Source organism: Mobula birostris, chromosome 9 (assembly GCF_030028105.1).
Source record: "Mobula birostris isolate sMobBir1 chromosome 9, sMobBir1.hap1, whole genome shotgun sequence".
Classification (NCBI taxonomy): domain Eukaryota; kingdom Metazoa; phylum Chordata; class Chondrichthyes; order Myliobatiformes; family Myliobatidae; genus Mobula; species Mobula birostris.
The window spans coordinates 49,727,858-49,747,020 of record NC_092378.1 but is presented as its reverse complement, the minus strand read 5'-3'; the positions used below and the strand labels follow the sequence as shown (position 1 = coordinate 49,747,020).

At 43.9% G+C, this 19,163-nt stretch overlaps 1 protein-coding gene across 5 annotated transcripts in view; it reads left to right on the top strand.

Annotated features, from left to right (window-relative positions):
• large1 (LARGE xylosyl- and glucuronyltransferase 1) overlaps nucleotides 1-19,163 on the top strand; it is a 442,193-nt gene that overhangs the window by 58,169 nt on the left and 364,861 nt on the right. Inside the window, exon 1 of one of the 5 annotated variants that reach the window (XM_072268025.1) lies at nucleotides 18,930-19,034. The exons of the other annotated variants lie outside the window; for them this stretch is intronic. The gene's annotated coding sequence lies outside the window, so the exon portion shown is untranslated. Of the gene's footprint in view, nucleotides 1-18,929; nucleotides 19,035-19,163 lie in introns of those variants that run through there. 5 annotated transcript variants of the gene reach the window in all.

The following is a 19,163-nucleotide window of genomic DNA, read 5'->3' as shown; positions in this document are numbered from 1 at the left end:
GTTCCCATCATCAGCGTGCTCAAAGTTCAAGGCCCTGGAGTTCATGGTCCCACAATTGGCTCATCTAGGAGTTGGTATAAAAGATCAGAGCGGAAGAATCGATCGTAAATTGCTTGTGTGTTGTGTCCAGCTATGTTGGTGCCAGACAGTGTGGTGATACTTGCAGGCTACCTCCAGCATGTCACTAGGTTGTTAGCATGGAGTGAAGTGCATTGTTTGCATGTGGATGTACATACGATAAATAAATGAGTTAAAACACTCTGCCGCCACTTGGGTCTCAACATGTATGAAGCACCAGAAGTGTTATACTGTTTACCTTTTAAACCTGAGTCATAAGAGCACCTTGTGCAAAATGTCTGTCCTCTAGGATGTATTTTATTATACATTAACTTATTTTTGGTCATATGAGATTATCTATTGTGAGTCTCACATACTACTTTCACCTTGCTCTGGAGGCATGTTTCTTTTGGCAGTATACAGTTGAGTGACAATGAACTTGAACTTAAAATGGGACTAGTGTAGATGGGCATGGTGGCTTGGATGAGGAGGCCGGAAAGGAAAGGTCCTGTTTCTGTGATGTACAATCTATGATAGCATTTCTCCCTTGTGTTGAATCCCCATAGATGTCTATCGATAGTGCCCCGGGCAGCCAAGTGCCTGAATCACATGGCAGGTTCTGAACAGAGGGGCTGTTTTTGCAGCTTCCCTCTCTGCATAAATTGCTCTGCTACTGCGAAGAGCTGATCTGACAAGCACCCTCTTTCTTTCGTTTGCACCACTGATTAGTGCTGTCTCTGAGCTGCAAGTTTATTTGCAAACCGGTGAGCTTTCTAACCTGCGGCCTCTCCACACAGTTGCAATGAACCGAGCGCGAAGCATTATTCTCCCACTCTCAGAGGGGCACTGCCCTGTCAAGATAGCTGCGTAATCAAAACCAGTAGAAAACCTCATCAGCAGACACTGGGGGAGAAAAAAGAAGTTGCATTAACTCAGCATAGGAGCAGAGTTTTTTATTTTTTCATGTTTGTGAACATCATGGTTATTAAACTGTAGCATTTGCAGTCTACAAAATGTAGTAATTATTGGGCACTTGTCTATACAATAGATGAGGCTTGTAGCCCACAGACAGCATCCATGAGATAACTGGCTAGTCTTTCACCTAACTGGGTCCACCACACTGTATAACAGCAGTCCGAGGTTGTATTTATAATGTACAAATGTGATTCCAATACTTCCGTCTTCGCAGTTCTCCCGATAGTCAGGAGTGACACACGTAGGCAAAAGATGCTTGTCGCTGTCATAGTTTAGGAGGCAGTCAGAGTCTGGGAACCAGGTCGTCTTATTTGCATGTCATTTAATATAATTGGGAGTCTGAATCAGTCAGTGTGCTAAAGCTTGTTATTTCAGCCACTCGTGCATGAATAATAAGGCCGTTATTGTCACTGGGTGGCAACCCATTTTTGTGATGTTAACCACTAATGTGTGAAGTTGGGCTTTGCTTTGAAGGATTGGAGCCGTCATGTGTCACTCAGCTTATTGTGATCAGAGTTGTACTATAAAGAAATTGACCCTTCAGCCCACTATCGCCATGCCAGCCCCTTTGCCATCCTAAACAAATTGTATTTGCCCCTATTAGGACTGCTAAACCAAGCCTATTTATGTGTGTTTCAAAATAACCCAAATGTTATAATTGTATCTGATACCACCCTTTCCCTTTGCCGCACATTCTGGGTATCAGCCACTTCGTAAATAAACTTGCCCTTCGGATCTTTAAAACCTTGCTTTTCTCAAGGCTGCTGCCTTGTTTTAAATTTCTCCTACCATGGAAGAAGGCTGTTCGATCCTTGTCTCTGTCTCTCTCGTGCCTTCAGTGTGAAATTTCATGGTGTGGGTCGGGAAATTATTGGCCACTGTAAATTATTATGATTATGATTGAAGACATGCAGTCCCCTTTTATTGTCATTTAGTAATGCACACATTAAGAAATGATAAAAATGTTTTTCGAGAATGATATTACGAAAACACATGACAAACCGACTTTAAAAACTAACAAAAACACATAATTAAACATATAGTTACAACAGTGCAAAGCAATACCGTAATTTGATAAGAACAGACCATGGCACAGTAAAAGTCTGAGTCTCTTGAAAGTCCCATCACTTCACGCAGACGGTAAACCTCCAGCGCCGCCAACTTGCCAATGCAGCATCCCAGAAGCATCCGACCACAGTCCGACTCCGAGTCCGCCCGAGAAACTCCGAGCCTCCAACCACCTCTTCAGCACTGAGCACCATCTCTGCCGAGCGTTTCGACCCCGGCCCCGTCAACAGGCGATACGCAAAGCCGAGGATTTGGGGCCTTCGTCTCCGGAGAATCTCGATCGCACAGTAGCTGCAGCAGCGAAGCAGGCATTTTAGAAGTTAATCCGGATGTTCGTCTGCACTTTCTCACGGCTGTCCCCATCAAATCCGGATTGTGCACGGCACCTTTAGTTACACATATCGATATTTATTTGGAACGGCCGCGTGCGCTGTGTCACGCCGCCATCTTCTCGTCCCTCCGATTTTGCTGCTGGTGTCAGATCCTGGGGAGTGGAGGGTTGCTGAGGAAATGGTGGAGTATAAACACGAGGTACTGCAGATGCTGATAATTCAGAGGAACAAACAAAATGCTGGAGGAACTCTGCTAGTTAGGCAGTATCTATAGAGAGGAATGGATAGCCGACGCTTCAGGCCAAGACCCTTCATTAGGATTCATCAGGATTGTAGTGTAAATGGGGGGGTTGATGGTCATTGGGAACTAAATGGGCTGAATGGCCTCTTTCCATGTTGTATCTCTCTCCAACTCCGAATCTCAGGAGTTTTGTGGGAAGCTAACATTCCAATTTATCTTTATTCTTCATTGATGCCGAGGAGAAACACGATACTGGTATAACAATAGACATACCCGTGATTGATGTGTCATGTCAGCAGACTTGGTACAAAGGATCATGTAAATTTTAAATAGCTGCTCGCAGTATCCCGGTGATATTGATTGAAAATCGTTAGGCAGCCTCTAAAAGGCAGGAGTAGCAACTTCAAGATCAAAGCCACTCTTGCCTGCCAAAGACCATTCGTATACAAAGTACTGTTCCCTGACGATGAGGGGCTTGTCCATGTTCCCTCTTTGGAGTAAGGCAGTAGTCGGGGTGTGGAGCATAAACCCTTCAGCCCATGATGTACCAACCTTTTGCCAGGCTTGTTTGCCACAGATCTAGCCTTCAGCAGACAAAGTACCTCCTTGTTCATCCATGGCTTTTGGTTTGGGAATGTACAGTAAGTCTCCGTGGGCACACACTCGTCCACACAGGTTTTAATAAAGTTGATAACAACTGCAGCATACTCATCCAGGTTCGAAGATGAATCCCTGAATACAGTCTGGTCCACTGATTCAAAGTGGTCCTGTAGGCGCTCCTGTGCTTCCCTTGCCATACCACATTGGTCCTCACTGTTGGTGCTGCAGTCTTCAGTATCTGCCTCTACTCAGGGAGTAGAAGTACAGCTAGGTGATCAGACTTCCCGAAGTGAGGGTGTGGAATAGCACAGTAGGCATTCTTGATGGTGGTGTAACAATGGTCCAGTGTTTTTGGCCTGGTTAAAATCTCCCAAAACGATGGTGAAGGCATTAGGGTGCACTGTTTCATGCATGTTGATCCCATTGCTCAGATCATCTAAAGCCTGCTTGATATTGGCCTGAGGTGGAATATAAACTGCTACCAAAATGACCCCAGAGTACTCCCGTGGTAGGTAAAAAGGACGGCACTTTACTACTAGATATTCCGGGTCTGGTGAGCAGAATTGGGTCAGTACTGATATATTTGTGCACTAAGAAGAGTTGATCATGAGACATACTCTTCCACCTCTGCTTTTAGAGACTCTATAGGTCTATCCTGACAGTGTACAGTAAACCTTATCGCTCTGGATCGCTGCATCCGGTACAGAAGGGGTTAACCAGGATTCCGTGAAACAAAGGACGCACGCGATCCGAATGTCTCTCTGATTCAGCACCCTGGCTCTGAGATCATCGCCAGAGACTGCATGTTCACCAGCAAGATAGTATAGGGAGTTTAAAACCCCGTTTCCTTAAACACACTATCGCCTATCTTCATAAAACATGCTCTCTCATCCAGGCAGTATCCTGGTAAATCTCTGCACCCTTTATAAAGCTTACACATCAGTTCGATAACGAGGTGACCAGAACTGAATGCAGTATTTCAAATGGGGTCTGATCTGAGTTTATAGACATTATTTCATAGCTGACTAGACATTTTTTCTTCAAATTAAAAGAAATTCTTTTTTAAAATAATAAAGATGAGAGGTCATAACACAGGACAATATCGAGGACAAAAGAAAGATTAGTGCGATGTTTCAGGGCAAGTCGTTGACTGTTTATTCCTCTCCATAAGTGCTGCCTGACTTGCTAAGTTCCTCTGACATTTTGTGTTACTGAGTCATATACCTCTGCACATGTTGCCCGAGGCAGTTGTAGGGAGTGTACCGCAAGGAATGCAAACTTCAGATTAAAGCGTAAAAGGGAGTCTCTGATGCTCTGCAAATCAGTGCAACATTGCTGAATGTATGGATGCATCTAAGTAATTGTGTAGAATGATCATTGCTTGTATGAACAGCTCAAGCCCATCTTTCTTATCTATTGTTAACTTGGACTTGTCACTAAGTGTACAGTTTAAGAGGATGGTGTGTGCCACTAATTCAGCTTGAGCAGTGAACTGGGAAGTTGCAGTTGCTGTTAAAAGGACATTCATCTCTGCAATGTCATTGGCTGGGTGTATGGTTTCCTTGCAGTTTCACGGTATCGATACACAAAATGGAAAACGCTGGAAATGATCAGGAGGTCAACCACACTATCTATTAATATCATCTTTAATATAGCAAAACTGTCCCAAGGCAATTTGCAAGTGGTATCAGCCAAAGTGTTGAATGTTTGCTTGTGATTTTGTAGACTTCCTTGGAGTCATTCTTCTCAACGAATTCACCCACTCAGCAAGTCCGTTCTGGCTGAGCTGCACCTTCTCAAACCAAGGGGAAAGTGTATCCGCCAAATCATCAGTCTGGGAGCCTCTTTAGTTTTCTCAGCTTTTTCTTAACTACCATCTTCATCCTCACTGACCATTGTTATCCATGATGGCATACTAAACTCTCTTCCCTTCCCATTGCCCTATGGACATCCCCGAAGTATCTGCAACACGTGTGTTTCAATTTGGTCCGTTAGAATTCCATTGACATACAGTCCTCTGCCAGATTCTCATTCTCAGATAGGCTATTTTAGAATTAGTTGCAGTTTCACTGATGAAACCAGTGGTTATTTATCCCCTGTGATTCCTCTTAATACTTCAGGTACATTGTTCCCTGCCCAGGCTTTGTCCTTTCATCTCCGCATGATAGAATATTTAGTGTCTCACCAGGGAGAGTGGAACTGCGGTGTAGTTTTCCTTTGCTTTAACATCCGCTACTTAAAAGTGTTTCAGTATCTGTAATGTGCCTTGAATATCTTAAAGAAAAGCGGAAAATCTCCCTGCTGTGGGATGGTCAGTGCATTGCACTATGTTTGAATTATGCCTGGGGCTTGCACGAGGTGCTATTGTATTCTCCTCTTGATACAAAGCCATCGACTTGCTTTGTGCTTTGCTATTTTCGAATGAGGAGTTTCTTGGTGTGAGTGAGTTCACTTCCTGTGTCGCCCCTCAGAATTGGATTTATTTTCACTGACGTGTCATGAAACTTGCTGTTTTTGTGCAGCAGTAGAGTGCAAGATATAAAAAATTTACTAAAGTTGCATTAAAAATTAAAATGGGTAAACAGTGCGAAAGGGGAATAGTGAGATTGGGTTCATGGACTGCTCAGAAATCTGATAGTGGAAGTTGTCTACATCATTCTGTGTGTGTCTTCAGGCTCTTGTACCTCCTGTCTGATGGAAACAATGAAAAGAGTATATCCTGGATGGTGAGGGTCCTTAATGATGACTGCCATCCTCTAGAATCTAGATGTATTGCCTTTTGAAGATGTCCTCAATGGTGGGGAGGGTGGTACCTGTGATGGGGCTGACTGAGTTCACAGCCCTTTGCAGCTTCTCTCAATCCTGCAACCTCCATACCAGGCAGAAATGCAACCAGTCAGAATGCTCGCCACTGTATGGTTGCAGAAATTTGCTGGAGTACTTGGTGACATACCAAACCAACTGAAACTCCTATTGATGTACAGGCACTGGCATTCTGCCGTCAGGATTGCATCAGTATTTTGGGCACCGGATAGATCCTCTGAGATGCTAGTGGTAAGGGATTTGAACCTGCTCACCCCTTCCACCATAGACCCCTCAATGTGGATCCTTCCATCGTAATGACTGAGGGCCAACCTATCATTTATCTTTAGTGCCATCTATTCCTCTTGAACTGTCCTGTTAATGATTACAGTACACTGCTACCCCATGGAACACTGCTTTATGATCAGTCCAAGTATCATGGGGGTCTGACTCCTCGGGTATCCAACAGAGTATCGAATTGCTGTGTTCGGAGCTTGGCCCGGTAGAAGCAATGAATTGTCCTATTGCTTAGTTGTCGGTGGGCTGTGGGGTGAGCGGTGTGATCTCTCAGGACTGCACCCCAGTCAACTTAGGGAGTGTGACTCCCCTTGTGGAGTGCATCCACTTACACTCATCTGATTCTCTGCATCTTCACCCCCCCCCTGCCGGTGCTAACTTCTACCAATCACCTATACATGAGGGGCAATTTACTGTTCGATTAGTCCACTAACTTGTTCAAGTTTAGGTCATGTGAGGAAACTGGAGCACCAGAGGAAACCTGCGTGCTCACAGAACTTGCAGACTCCACATAAGCAGTATTGGGAGAAGAGTGGATTCGAACCAGCTCTCAGACATTAGCTGTGTTGTGCTGCTGGTGCTCCTCTTCTGTGTCGATAGACCTGCATCCTGTGGTTTCCACTCCTCCGTCCCCACTCTTTGTTGGTTTTGGAAGCTGTTGTCCTCCTTACTTTGCTTGGATGCTTTACTCTCTCTTACTCGATGGGCTGAATGGCTTAATTCTGCCATGTCTTATGGTTGTACCCAGTAGCTCCTCTATGGTAACTACCTCTGTGGTGTCAACTAAAGCTGCCAGCAGTATACAAGTAAGTGTGTGTGTGTGTGTGTGTACGTGTGTGTGTGTTTACATGTACATATGTACTTCCATCTGGGTCTATGAATGCTCTTGGCCCAGTCTGCTAAGCCATGCCATGTACCCACCAACAGCAACCAACTTACTGCAAAGGGAGACTGGCCACTAAGTTGCTGTTGGTGGATGAGTAATTGGTGTTAATGGGAATGGGATATACAAAGGATTTGGTTTAAAGCTTTTGTAATGGTTGGCATGGGTGAGCTGGGCTGAAAGGCCCGTCTCCTTGGAGACACAGGAGACTGCAGATGCTGGAACTAAGAGCAACGAACAGTCATCTACAGGAGCTCAGCAGGTCAAGCAGTGGGAGGGGACAGGAGCTGTTGAAGTTTTGGGTTGAAATCTTGCCTGTTTCCGTTCTATTCTACTCAAGATTCAAGTTTATTTGGTACCTGTGCATCAAACCATATGGTGAAATGAGTCCTTTACATTTACAACCAACATAACCTAAGGCTGTGCTGGGGGCACAGTCTGCAAGTGTTGCCACACATTCTGTTGCCAAAACCGCATGCCCGCAATGCACAGCACTGCAGCTTAGAACAGTAGAACATACTGAAGAGGGCAAGTTCTTGCAGTTTGTTTGCTCCTTACCCAGGCAATTGGTGCTTTGACAGTTTCTCTCTTTGAACAAAGCCCCACCCCAAACCTGCAAGACGATGCTACTCTCATCCCTCTGCCTTTTTTCTGAAAGCCAGCAATGCCCACTCATCATCTCTATCCAGTGCCTCAAGTAGAAGTAAAATATGAGATGACAAGCATGGGCGAATTTCCATTGCCCAAATTGAATTTTCTCAAAATTAAATTATGTTGGAAATTAATTTGTAAACTTTCCTTATGATCACATAACCCATGGTGGAATTTAGTCATCAATTCATTTGAAAGGTGTACCTTAATTCTAAGAAGCCAATGTAAATTTGCTGATTATGTTGCAAATTGTTTTCTTAAAATTGAAAAAGCATATTTGTGTGATTTTGAAGTATAACTCATGAAAAGTTGTCTTTAAGTGTGTACCTTTTTAAGTAAGGGAGAAGTATTATAGGACACTGTGCATCGCAGCATCCTGAGGGACTGCAATTGATTTTGGATATCGAGATTCCCACTATATAATAAAAAAGCTTGTGTCAGCAAGCTGAACACGAAAGGATTCCCTCTAAATTCCAACAGGAAGGGTGTAGTCAGGCAGGTAGAAATTCCTCTCTGATCAGTATTCCCATAGTTGGGAAGCTGTCTCCAATGACCTGATGCATCAAACAAGATGTTGGAGAAACCCAGTGACTCAGGAAGCATCCATGGAGGGAAATGGGCACTTGATGTTTCAGACAAAACCCTTCACCTGGACTGGGGTATAGAGGGGGAGATAGCTGGTACAAAAAGATGAGAAGGTCTAAAGCAACAAGGGAATGTCAGAACAGGTTAGTTAGAGTGGTGGGTGCCTGAAACACTGCGAGGGTGGTAGTCAAGTCAGATACATAAGGGACATTTAAGAGAATCTTAGATGGGCCCATGGATAAAAGAAAACTGAAGTGCCATATGGGAGGGAAAGGAAAGATTTATCTTGGAATAGGTTAAAAGGTCGGCACTACATTGTGGACTGAATGGCTTGTTCTGGTCGATGCTCTATGTAAGGGCTAACAGCTGATGGGTGGATCTAGATGTGGAGGGGAGAGTGGGAATAACAGACTGGGTGGTGATAGGTAGATCTGGGTGAAGAGTTGGTGATAGGCAGACGAAGGAGTGAGAGTGGGAACAACAACAGATTGGGAGGTGATAGGTGGAGGTAGCAAAGGGGTACAGACGATGGATTTTGATAGCAAAGGAAGGTCGAGCATGAGGTTTGCAGGTGGGACCAAAAGGAGTGAGGGGTCCCAGTGGGAGGAGCAGTGGGTGGCAGGCAGGGCAGGTGGAGTAGGTGGAAGAGGAGAAAGAAACGGTTGGGTTTTGGAGGAAGTGGGTAGATCAGGAGGAGAGAGTGTGTCTCCCTGTGGTCGGAAACTTCAAAGTTCATACAGTCAGTTTGTAGACTGCTCATGCAGAATTGGAAGTGCTATTCCTCTAGTTTGTGCTTAACCTCACACTGGCAATGGAAAAGGCTGAGGTCAGACAGGTCGATGTGGGAATGTGGAAGGGAATTAAAATGGCTGGTAGCTGAGAGATCCAGAAGGTCATGGTCAGAGAACAAGCCCCTCCATGACGATAAGGCTTTGTAGTTGGTTGCCAGACTCTATGGAGAGAGTTGTCCTTGGCTGGGGAATTTACAGTCTACAGTTGGCCTGACTGATGTGGTGGTGCTGCAGGAAAGGGAAAAGCAGCTAGGGATTTTTTGTTTTCTCCAGCTGTGGTTTGCAAAGCAGATGTCAGGAGTGCAGCTCCTGGAGGCTTCTTGGTCATTCAATAAAACATGGCTAATCCAATACTGTCCTCAACACTGCTCTCTCTCTCCTCCTATCTCTCAACTGTCTTGCCTTAAACCGCTGCCTTGAATATACAGTATATAATGATTTGACCACCACCACTCTCTGTAGAGCATTTCAACAATTAAACACTTGCCTGAGAGAGGACTTTCCTCATCTCTCAGGGGGACCCCTCATTCTGAGTCTATGCCCTCCCCCCCCCCCCCCATTGTCTGGACACTCCCCTAGGGGAAACGATCTCTCAACATCCCTCCTATCAATGCCCCTCAAAATCTTTGCTTTCAATAGACACATTTCTCCTGAACTCCAGTGTGTGTAGGTACAGCCTCTCTTGAGCGATATTTAATCAGACAGAATCTGACTCTTCAATGTATGTAGATCAGGTCAGAGGCACCTCCGTAAAGGAAGAGATTTCTTTTCTAAATCCACGTAGGATCAGGCGACTGAGGAAATGTTATGGCCAGGCAACTAAAACTGAATGTGTCAGTGTGGAACTGGAGCACTGTGGAGATCTTCAAGATGGGAACGTACAACGTGCAAGGTTCGGTGTGGATCGCAAGAACCCAGTGGTATGGAAGATGCTGAGAAAATGGGGACAAAACCACTCTGTCCAATGGTTACGAAAAGGGTTAGAACAGCAAGCAGTATTTTGGGCATAGATATGGTGAATGCACACAGGCCTTTCCCTGGGGAAAAGAAACCGAAAACTGGAGGGCATAGGTTTAAGGTAGGAGTGGAAAGATTTAAAAGGGACCTGAGGGGCAACATTATACAGAGGGTGGTGTATTCATGGAACGAGCTGCCAGAGAAAGTAGCTGAGGCAGATTCATAACATTAAAACTACATTCGGATTGAGCACATGTTGAGAGGGATATAGTCCAAACACTGAAGTATCTTATATGGACAGCTTGCTCAACATGATGACTAGGACTGAAGGACCTATTTCCCTGCTGTATATTACTTGGTTTAGTTAGCAGTCTGTGATCTTTAGTTTTGAATGACATGTTATTTGAGAGGGTGTGTTAGATCGCAGGATGCTTGTTGAAGGATGTGTTTGCAACGAGCTGTTTTAATTGGATTTTATTTACTGATCAGAGAACTGCGGCAGTTTGTGTAACATCACAGCTTGTTTTGCGGAGAGAGCCTTGTCCTTTTCTATGGTCGATTACTGGAAAGTCATAAATAATGTGCATCCTTTGGGGAGTTATTTTTAAAAAGATATAGTGAGGATTTATTGAATGCTCGAGGCACTGCTGTGCTTCCCACAAAATCGATTTTAAAAAGAAATGTGTTGGGGAAATGCTGCCCTGAGTTCGGGGCCTGAAGTTGGAAGAGAAAGGAAGGGGGAAGAGGAGACTAGAAAATCAGCAGGCAGTTGTAGCTTTAAATGTACATTCAGGGTGCAGAGAGAATCGTAATCTTTGGATTGTGTGCAGTTGTGATTCCCTGACACACATCCAACTAGGTAACCTGCAGCTGTTAAGGGTAAGGTAGATGCTAACTTGGACAGACTGGATCACAGTACAGATGATTGTAAATATTTGTATTTGGCCTTCAGTGCTAAGCAAGGCAGAGTGATTAAATCATTATTTATTGCTGACCATATGCAGCCGTTGTCTATTCCTGTCCATTGTGGTCTTGTTACATGGATCACTTCAGACTCCAGGCAGATGGCAGTGCCACTGTGTGGGCCCCTGTGTCACGTCGATCCTTGCACATGGTTTCTTCATTGGGCCCAACTCTGGCCCTGCATGTTCACGGCCACCGTGTTGTGAGCTGGGTCTAATGCGTGCAGATCCCGGCTGGTGTCGGATTTAATCAGCGTGTGCAACCCTGGGAGGGTGGGGTTCATCTGGCATCAGTCAGTGCGTCAGGGGGAGTAGGGTATTAGACTGCCTTTCTAATGCTGTCAGCACGGTGGCATAGTGGTTAGCACAACGCCTTGCAGTACCAGCAACTCGGGTTCAATTCCCACTGCTGCCTGTGAAGAGTCTGTTTGTTCTCCCTGTGATGGTGTGGGTTTCCTCCCACAGTCCAGAGATGTACTCGTCGGTAGGTTAATTGGTGATTGTAAGTTGACCGTGATTATAAATTGGGGGATTCCTGGATGGTGCGTCGGGGAGGGCCTACTCTGTGCTGGACATCAATAAATAAATCATGAAGAAGTGAATCCTCATGTACTGCCCTTATCACACTTCGAGTCCGTGCCAACCATCAGCCACTCATTTCCACTCGTCTTGTATCAATCTATTTTATTTGTTTTCTCAAGTACTGCCTCCCTCCTCCCACTTTGTGCATTAGAATATACATTGTTTGAGGCTGAACAATACTCTATATTAATGCTAGTCCTGAGAGATCTTCGGCATCCAATAAGTAGGAGGGTCTTTGCTGCACAGTGTTGGAAACCTGCCAGCCTTCCACTGAAAACGTGTGCCTCTGCTCCTCCTGGCCTCAGCCTGGCAATGTAGCTCTGATGTAGTCGGGGAGGCTGTGAACACTCGAGCCAGACAGATATAGATTCCTCAAAACTTGCATTTCCACAGCACCTCCTCGAGCTTGGAAAGCAGAAATCTGCAGTCTTGGGGGTGAAAAGGGAACAACTAGCTGCCGGGAACGTTCAGAAGGTTAGGCAGCACCTAGAGAGGAAGAAAGAGTTAATGATTTGAATCGATGACCTTTTCAGCCTTTCTGATGGCGGAACAGGAACAAGGAATGTTAATTCTGTGCCCTGCTTTGCAGAGGTTTTTCTGACCTTTTCATCTTCTGTGTTGTGAAGTGTAATTACTGGAGTATTCCTGTTTTCACAACAAAGAATTACGAAGTGCGGCACAGGTGTGAAGTAGACAAATGAGATTGCTAGTATGCTCCCAGAAACTGCAAATGAGATGTTAACTCGGTGGCCACTTTATTAGGTACACCTCATTAATGCAAATATCAAATCAGCCAATCATGTGGCAGCAACTCAATGCATAAAAGCATGCAGGCATAGTCAAGGGGTTCAGTCGTTCAAACATCAGAATGGGAATCTGAGTGACTTTGTGGGTGATTGGTGCCAGATGGGGTGGTTTGAGTATCTCAGAAACTTGGAATTTTCACGCACAATAGTCCCTAGGGTTTACAGAGAATGGTGTGGGAAAAAGAAAAACAAAACATCTGGTACATGCCAGTTATGTGGGCAAAATGCTATGTTAAAGAGAGAGGTTGGAGGAGAATGGTCAGACTGGTTCAAGCTGACAGAAAAGCGATGGTAACTCAAATAACCATGTGTTACAACAGTGGTGTTAGCTGGCTGGTGGTGTAGTGGCATCAGCACCAGACTTCAAGTCCTGACGAAGGATTCCAGCCCGAAACGTTGACTGGTCGTTTCCACGGATGCTGCCCGACCTGCTGAGTTCCTCCAGCGTGTTGTGAGTGTTGCTTTGACCCCAGCATCTGCAGAGTATTTTGTGTTTAAGGTGAACGGTCCAGCATTCGACTCCTTGCATGTTTTCCCATCCTTGCTGGGTTAAGTGTCAAGCTAGCAACTCAGCCTCATTTTGAAAAAAAAAAGGTCAAGTGTCATGGAAATGGCAAAAATGCGCCACAAGGTGGTGTGCTGAAGAACATCTCTGAACGCACAACATATTGAACCTTGAACTGGATGGGCTACAGCAGTAGAAGACCATGAACATACAGAAATAAGCTCAGTGGATACTTTATAGGCACCTCCTGTACCTAATAAAGTGGCCACTGAGTATGTATTCGATAGTGTCTGAAGACTGCACGTGGCAAGATGGTAGATGGATCCTAGGCCAATTTTACCAGATGGATTCTTCTGTGGGGGGAAGAAAAGAACATGTATTTGTAGCATCATTCACCCACAGATTGTCCCAAAGCACTTCTCAGCCAAGTGCAATGCAAGTGTTATCATTGATTTAATAGATCAAATATAGTAGCCAATTTATATTCGGGCAGGATGCCACAAACAGCACTAAGATAAATCTGTTCGCAGTCTCTGGTCATGGCATGTGTGAAGACAGACGTGGCCTCAGTTTAATATCATATGAAAGCTGACACCTCTATTGTGGCAATCCCTCAGTATCTTAGCTAGTGCTCAGCTGAAGCAGGGCTCAGTACCGGCATAGTCTGGCTACGTTGGAAATTTGTATCTGGGATTGCATATGGAGACTTCCTTTGACCCACGTAGGTTCTGATGAAATATATTTCAGTTTATTGAGGTGCTGAGGGTGCTTTGCTCCATCGTTCACTTTGTGCACTTCCCTCAGGTGAGAGATATCTGTAGCTTGTGGGCAACTTTTTCACCAAACTGTAGTATTTTGTGATATTGTGACTATTGACTTTCAAAAATGATTTAATTCCTGGGCAAGCTATCATGCAGTTTGTTATCGATCTCTGGTGGGGACTTTCAGCTTCAGGATCAATTGTGTTGAGCTGGCATTGACATTATCTTTGGGTCATGGCTTCTAGTTTCTTTCCCTTACCAGAAATAACGGACCAGTTGTTTTTATGGTCACTTACAGCTAACCGACAATGTTGGAATCTCCAACAGGCAGGCTTGAATTTATGGGACTCCAACTCTGAAATTGATAGGTTCTTGATTAGTATGGGCGTCAAAGGTTAAGGGGAGGAGGTAGGAGAAAGAAGTTGAGAGGGAAAATAAATCGGCCATGATCAAATGGTGGAGTAGACACAATGGGCTGAATGGCCTAATTCTGCTTCAGTGTTTTATGGTAACTTAAGCTGTACACTACCCAAATTGTGTTAAGACCCACTTCAACTCATTTCATTTGAAGCCCTGAAGCAGCAAACTTCAGCCCTTTCATTTGGGCTTTATGTGATCCCATTTGGACCACCTTGTCTCCTCTTCAGTTGGCTTGATTTACTAATGATGAAGACATTTCTGTTGTGAGGTATTGTGTTGTCAGTCCAGGTTTAGTAAGTGGACTACTGCCTTAGGTGTTGTAAATACTCAATAACCACTTTATTAGGTACACCTGCACATTAATGCAAATAGCCAATCAATCATTCATACGGCAACTACGCAATGCATAAACGCAAACAGACATGGCCAAGAGGTTCAGTTGTTCAGATCAAACATCCGAATGGGGAAGAAATAAGATCTAAGTGACTTTGACTGTGGAATAATTGTTGGTGCTCAGGTATCTCAAATTGCTGATCTCCTGGGGTTTTCACACACAACAGACTGGAGTTTACAGAGTGGTGCACAAAGCAAAAAACTTCCAGTGAGTGGCAGTTCTGTGGGTGAAAGTGCCTCGTTAATGAGAGTTCAGAAGTGAGTGGTCAGACTGGTTCAAGCTGAGAGGAAGATAACAGTAATAACCATGTGGTCCAACAGTGGTATGTGGAAGAGCATTTCTGAATGCACAGCGCGTCAAACATTGAAGTGGTTGGGCTGCAGTGGCAGTGGTCACTGAATGTATCTTAGTGCAGTAAATGAAGCAGCACTAACAGTTTTCTTCAAGCATTTTCTTCAAACATACTTATAAAATTAGCAAATTTATATAGCGCAATTTGCTATTTATGGTCCAAGATATCCTTTACTAAAAGACATGCATCACATACCATGAACATCACTTCAGGGGTTCCACTCAAGGGCCTCTCGTGTGCATTGGTGGGAGATCCTTAAATCATGGCCTTTGCAAACAGCCTTTTCAACAGCTGCACTGGAACATAACCCGATCCCAAAAGTATTCCAGTTTTCTCCTGGTTTCAGTTCAAGCCTATAAAACATTTCAATAAGTCTGCTTTCTGCGGAGATTTGTATTAAATTTGAGGAACACCCACCTTATCTACATTTATCTTAATACAATTCAGTGTTTTTTTTTGGTCTTTCAATATAGGGTTATAATTTCTAAATTTCATTAAGCCAGAGCTTTTTTTGTATTTGGGTATAATCTATTTTGCAAACAGCCTATAATTTATGTCAACTGATTTCAACCCTTAGAATTGATGTGTATTTCTGCGTTGGGGTTATAAAGATTAAAGATTATTTTTTGTCACGTACATCAAAACATACAGTGAAAATGCATTGTTTGCATCAAATCTGTGAAGATTGTAATGGTACAGCCCACAAGTATTATCAAGCTTCTGGCAACAACATGGTATGTTCACAACTCACTAACCCTCACTGTATGTCTTTAAAACGTGGGAGGAAACTGGAGCACCCGGAGGTAACCTATGTGGTCGGGGAGAACATTCAAACTCTTTGCAGAGAGCGTCAGGAATCGAACCCTGATCTTACAGTTACAGTGGTTAGTACAACATCTTACAACTACGATTCCATTGGCGTTAATCACACCATTGAAAGTCATCTACCGATGAAGTGTTATCTCAATCTGACTTCTGGAGATTTGTGACTTTAACCTGCTGTGTTAGCTTCAGCTTATCCAAATAAAGGTCTTGTCAGTCTAAAAGAGGAATATTGTGTAGCTGGAAATCGTAGCTGTAACTGCTCCTGAACCTCCCAGTGCTCAACCACCAATAACAATGTACTGGAAATTTAGCGTCCTCTTGGGAGAAGACTCTATTGTACACTAGAAACTAGCAACGGAGTCTTGGATACTGTGGGATAAATGATCTATTTAAAACCTCAAGGCTCCAAACAATTGCTACCTGCCTTTACTACTTCTCCCAAATTCACTTTTTCTCTTATTTTCTCCTCTTTACATTGACAGTTCATCCTTCTTAATGCTCTTTGTTATAAAATCAGGAAATAATTATGAATGAGGGAAGTTGTTTAACCTATAAGTGAGCATACCCATTGCAACACCTTGTCCTTTACAGATTCCGGTTTATTTATTTGTCACATGTACATCGAAACTTACCGTGGGGTGCCGTGGTAGCACAGCGGTTAGAGCGATTGTTTTTATAGTTTAGGGCATCAGAGTGCAATCCCAGCATCCTCAGTAAAGAGTCTCTGTACATCCTCTCTGTGGAATGTGTGAGTTTTCTCCAGGTCCTCTGGTTTCTTCACACAGTCCAAAGATGTACTGGCTAGGTTAGTCGGTCATTATATATAGTCATATAAGGTTGGTGTTAAATTGGGGGGAGGGGGGGGGTTTGCTGGGCAGTGCTGCTTGAAGGGATGGAAGGCCTATCCCATGCTGTAGTTCTAAATATATAAATACAGAATTGTGTTAACAACCAACACACCTCCGGGTTGTGCCCACAAGTATGCCACACATTCTGTTACCAACTTCGCATGCCCACTACTTCCTGACTCTAACCTGTACGTCTTTGGAGTCTGGAAAGAAAGTACAAGTTCTTTAGACAGTGCTGCGAGTTGAAACTCTATCTTACAGCTGGCGCTATAAAGCGTTCTGCTAATTGCCGCGGTGAAATGAATCAGTTGTGTAAACAACCAGCGTTTTCTTTTTTTCTAATGATGTTTTGCTTCTACTTTATGCACGACCCAATTTACATTCAGGATTGAGAAGTTGAAAAATTAAGCTATTATTTTAATTTTGTTGTAACTATAGTTAACATTAAAATTAAACCTGATTAGCCGATGTATCATACAAGTACCTATGGGCAATCACCAGGTGACCATGAGGCTTGGAATATGTGCTCTTGAGCACAGGAAGGCCTGAATTTGTGGGACTGTGTTTGTAGATCAGATGGCCTATTTTGTCTCAGTGGTGCAGTGGGGCCAACTTGAGCTGACCAACGTAGAGTTAATGGGAAAACTGAGTGAAGCTCATGAGAGGTCTTTCAACTGAATGCAATTCAAAGATCACCTTTATTCATCATGTATTCACCTTTGTGGCTGCCTGTAAGCAAACAAATCTCAAGGCTATATAAGTTGTACATTCTTTGATAATAAATGTACTTTTGAAACTTTGAAATTTACATCTACATATATTAGGAATTTGAGTCAAACCACTAATGCAGAACTGACTGGTAAAGGGAGGCTTCTGGAAATTTGCAGTTGCCTTGCCCTCAGTGGGCAAGCATTTAACTGTGGCATATAATTCATACTTAAGCCCATCACCCCTTCTGGGGCACAGGCTGCCAACAGCAGCTTCCCAGCTTCTGCTATCCTGGGCCAATTCCAATGGTGGTGTTCCTGAATGACAGGTCGATCGGCCCTGTGGTTTCCACGGATTTGTGGCTTTCACCACACGACTTGATATACCTTCTAGGCGCAAATCCTCCTCCTCCCAGGAATGATGCCTTTCGAGCTTCTTTTGGCATTTCCTGTAGCTCTGGGTTTCACAGGGTGAAGTTGCTAGCCCAATGCCCAACCCTCTTCCTTTTGCAACTGGGCTTGGGACCTTCCAGAGTAGAGTTCATATGATGCATCTTTGGTATAACTGTACACTAAACTTTTCTTTCTTTCATTCTGCTCCCTTGGCTTGCTCCTGCCTCCCACACCTATTCTATTTAATCTTCACTTTGCTTATATAAAATCATGTTTACCTTTTCTCACACTACTTTGCGCCCTGACCCACCATGTTTGCCCACCTACTCCGACTCCGTCTGGTTACATTACCAAGGCAATGATGAAAGAAGGCGTGAGCCAGTTTCATTAGTAGACTGGAGGGTTATAACTGGAGGACTTGTCTAATGTGATGAGTCAACTGCCTAATAAAATTTTATTTTTCTTTTAAATTGCATGTAAAGGTGTCATCCATTAAAGGGAGCTAGACCCAATTTACTACATTGCCGTCTGTATTGATGTTTTCGAAGTGGCATATTGTAGCAGATGAAGTTAGCAGGAAGAGAACAATACAAGCCCTTCTGTCCGCAATATTGTGCCAACCCTGTAACCTGCTCTAAGATTCTCACCCTTCTCTTCCACACTTGCCCATGTCCCTAATGTAGCCATCTTTACCACCACTCCTGACTGTATGTTCCATGCATTCACCACTCTGCAGATACCTGGATCGAGTTGTAAAGGAGGAATGTTAAAATCAATCAAGTGTCCACTAAATGTTGGTTAAAGTTTGTCAAGTGGACTTGTCAGACAGCCTCTGGTAATCTCTCTCTCTGCTCCCTTTGCTGTGTGTGTGGGCCCCCACCCTTGCTGTCTGTGACCTGCATGTTGACAAGGTCTTGTGTCTGGATCCAGCAAAATGGCAGAGCACTTTAATGCTCACTGATGTGAACCCAACTAGGTTATGTGATGGTATAGAGGAAAATCCTGGGAATTTCCAAGCTGTTGCTCAGTGCAATCACACCTGTCATTTGTGAGCTGATGATATAACCTAAGTGCTAGTTGTTTTCATGTTTACCTGCTTAATTTGAAAATACTTCAAGCTTTCTCTTTATTTGAGCTGTCAGCGGAAGTGGTCCAGTAAGATTTGAAAGACTCTTGGATGGGTGCGGTGAAGATGGGGGCCAAATGTGGGCAAGTGCGACTAGCTTTGTGAGGCTTGAGGGTGAGTTGAACCAAGGGCTTTTTCCATGCTGTTTTTTTCTGACTGTATGACTTCTTAATCCTAAGTGAGCATGGAGGCTTTTATAAACCTATATGAAAAATGTATTGAGTTTGTACAGTACTGTATTTG